Genomic DNA, 3952 nt, shown 5'->3' with positions numbered 1-3952 from the left:
CTCAGAGAAGGTAAGTTACTTGTTCAAGGTCACACAGCAAATAAGGAGCCGAGCTAGGATTAAAACCTAGGTCTGGGGGCCGGCCCAGTGGCGCAGCGGTCAAGTGCGCACGTTCCGCTTTGGCGGCCCGGGGTTTGCTGGTTCGGATCTTGGGTGTAGACATGGCACCGCTTGGCAAGCCATGCTGTGGCAGGCGTCCCACGTATAAAGTAGAGGAAGATGGGCACGGACGTTAGCTCAGGGCCAGTCTTCCTCAGCAAAATGAGGAGGATTGGCAGCAGTTAGCTCAGGGCTAATCCTAGGTCTGTTAGAATCCAAAACCCATGGCCTTAACTACAGCAGTCTATCCCTTTAGCAAACACCACCTATCTTGGCTAGCATTCTAAGCAGAAGATTTCTTCTCTGAAATACAATCCTAGATATAAAATAGAAAGGATGCTAGCCATGAAAATGCTGGACTCAAAGTTAGAGGACCTTCCTTGGCCTGTGAATCCCGCCTTCTCTCTCCCAAATTACCTGCCATTTTGATGCGGGGTTGGTGAGCCGAGGAGTCAAAAGAAAGATTTCTTGGACTCTCCAGATCTGGCAGTAGTGCTCTTTTATTTAGAGAATAGTGTGGAACAGCATGGGGACAGGACCCATGGGCAGGCAGAGCTGCTGCTGCTGCCCCCGCTACTGCTGCCAACATGGCTGGAGAGTAAGGCTAAATTTAAGGCATAGGTATGCGAGTCATCTCTTTACAAGACAAAGGAAAGAACATGGAAAAAAGTTAAAATGGTATCAGTGCAGGTGGGGTCTGACCATTGGGTGGTCCCACAACTTTTAGATAAGAATCAAATCGGATTAAGTAAAGGCCAGGAACCACCACCCTAAATCAGTTACATGAGGCTGCCAGACAGTAACCAACTTAAGTCCTTGCCTTCCCCATTAAGAGTTTCCAGAGATAAGGCCATCACCCCTTCCTTCACAAATGCAAATATCTCTCAAAGGGCAAGCAAACTCTGCTCCTCGGAGCCCGCTTCTCATCTGCAGTTTTAAAATTAACCAGCCTAAAATCCTCATCAATTTCACATCCTCCCTCCATATGCTTTGAGAAATTTCCAGACGGTCATGGCCAGGCCCTATAGTTCCCGTATAACAGTCTGTCTGTATAATCACCTCCAGCCTGAGTGAATTTTACTCAGGATAATCTTTAGGGCTTGGTTGAAAACCTGCATCTCCTTTAGGGCTTAAAATTCTCAGGGTGGCAGGCAGGCAGGATCTGAAGGAGAAGGAAGTCTTGAAGAGGACAGTGAGGCCACAGCGGCTGCCGGGAAGCTCTCTGGACATCCAGAGCGGACTCAGTAACTCCCGAGTTGCCTGGTGTTTCCCTGTCCACATTGCCCTGCCCGGGTTCAGGCCACCTTCTCACCTGGCTGTCAGCAGCCTCCGCGCTGACTCAGTCTTGCTTCTGCCCCAGCCAGCTCTTGAGGCTGCAGCCAGGGTGATCCTTCTAAATCTGCTTCTGCCACGCCTCTCAGTAGAACCCTTCAATGGCTCCTTGTTCTTCTCGGGATAAAGTCCAAACTGCAATGTGGTTCAAAGGTCCTTCGTGATCTGCTCCCTCCTACCCCACTGGCCTTGGCTTTCGCACTTCTCTCGACTCCCTCCACCTCCCTCGCTCCCACCACACTGAACTTCTAGCAGTTTCCTGGATGCCTCGCTCCTCGAGCCTTCAGACCTCCGCACTTGCAGCCTCCTCAGCCGGTTGCTCCCCACTTCTTTCTGCCTGGCCAATGCCTCTTTATCTGCCCTCAGGTATCTCACCTAGACTTCAGTAGCTCTGGAGCTCCCCCAGGCTCCCCGCCCCCAACCCGGAGTTTCCTAAATTATAGCAATTACCACAATGCCGTGTAATGACCTATTTGCCTTCCCAGCTAGACCGTAGCCACTCTGAGATCACAACTGCATCTTCTGTCTCTTCGTATTCTCCACATTTATTAAGAGCAAAGACTTGATAAATGTCCCCTGCATGAAGGAATGAATGATGAATGAGTGAATGTATGTGGCTGTGCCAGGGAAAGCACCGTAACTGTATTTTGCAAACATCAGTTCTGTTAAGTGGCGATGTACCAGGGAACCTGAAAACAAAGTGATATTCAGACAATTTGGAAAAATCGAATGCAAATGGCAACCTCAGGCCTAGTTTCACTGAACTGAAAAGAGCCCTCTCGAGTGGCTGCTGTATTATAACAAGAAGAAGGGAACCAAGGAACAGGGGATCAAAATTGGGAGGAAAGAAAAAATGTAGAGAAAGTCTTAATCACCTGAGGAGAGAATTCCCATTCTAAACAGCAAAAGGTACATTTTCTTCTGCTTTCCTTTTGACCACAGACTGAGAGATTGCTCAAGTAACAGAAAAATAAGTCATATGTCAATCCTAATCTTTTGTTTGTTTGTTTGAGGAAGATTAGCCCTGAGCTAACATCTGCTGCCAATCCTCCTCTTTTTGCTGAGGAAGACTGGCCCTGAGTAACATCCGTGCCCATCTTCCTCTACTTTATAGGTGGGACGCCTACCACAGCATGGCTTACCAAGCAGTGCCATGTCCACACCCGGGATCTGAACCAGCGAACCCCCGGCCAGCGAAGCGGAATGTGAGCACTCAACCGCTGCACCACCGGGCCAGCCCCCAATCCTAATCTTGAATGACCTCTGGCAGGGGGTGAGTTGTCACAACTAGAACACCTCTTGTTTTCTGATGGGTGTGAGACTACTTTTTGAGAAGAGCCAAACTGCTCAATGTTAAGAAAGGGCTGGGTTAGTTAGAGGCTGAGGGTGGGGAGGCTGAGAGAGTTGGGGGGAGGTGGAGCAAGTGGGGGAAACTGGAGCCTGCATTACACTTACAAACCCAGAAAAGGTTTTGAAAGATGCATGTTTAAAATGCCCATGTACAAAATTGGGTAGCAGGGGGACTAGGTGTTTGTGTGAGAAATCCTTTCCTTATTAAGAAACTATTGGCTATTGTTGAAATGGTCCTCTGGGATTTCAGAAGAATTGGTCACCTGGTCTTGCTATGGGAACAAAGGATTCATCAATGATTGATCATCTCAGCATTTCAGCCATTCATTCAGATATCTTGATGGAGTATTTCTGTTGCAGGCTCCGTGCTAGAGAAATGGGTTAGCCACTGATAATTAGGTAGCTAGTAACTAAAGTGTTTTTTTGCAATTACTGATTATAGCTTTTAGTTGTTCACCCACTCATTGGTTATTGCTTGGTTGGTTAGTGTATTGCCTAGCAACTCCCACTAGGTTCCTATAGATAATATCTCACTGGCACCTGGGTCAGGTAAGGGATGTTTGAGCTGTTTTTCAGGAATTAGGACCCCTTATCCAGTTCAGGTGAGTTGAGACCACCAACCCATCAACTGGGTCTGTGCAGATGCCCAGTAAGTGACCTTTTGACATCAAGAGGCTAAAAACTCCACGCTCAGATCATGCTAGTGCGGCCATTTTGTGAGCATGCGTCCTGTGAAGAGGTAGGAAGTCTGAGTATGCTTGCACAGATCATCAATTACCTCACCTCTCCTCACCTCCAGTCATCTATCTCCACACTTTGGACCACCTTGCCTCCCTACCCCATAAGTATCCCTGAACCCCCATTTTCTAGGAGGCAGATTTAAGATTCGTTCTCCTGCTTCCTCGCTTGGCTGCCTTGTGGTTAAAAACTCCCTCTGCTGCAATCTCGTCATCTTGGTAATTGGCTTTCTGGATGACAGGCAAAAATGAACCTGGTTCAGTGACACTAGACTCTGGAAATGGAGTGGCCAACCAGCCAGAACCAGTCTCTGGATGCAGCTGGACTGGCATGGAGGCTCTTGGACCTAAACCATACCCCCAGAGGGTACCGCTGAATGTCTGTACGAGTGCATCAGAGGGTTTACCCTGGAACAGACAGAGACCATTCTGAA

The sequence above is a fragment of the Equus caballus genome, chromosome 1, assembly GCF_041296265.1.
Source record: "Equus caballus isolate H_3958 breed thoroughbred chromosome 1, TB-T2T, whole genome shotgun sequence".
Lineage (NCBI taxonomy): Eukaryota > Metazoa > Chordata > Mammalia > Perissodactyla > Equidae > Equus > Equus caballus.
This window is presented reverse-complemented; position numbering follows the sequence as displayed.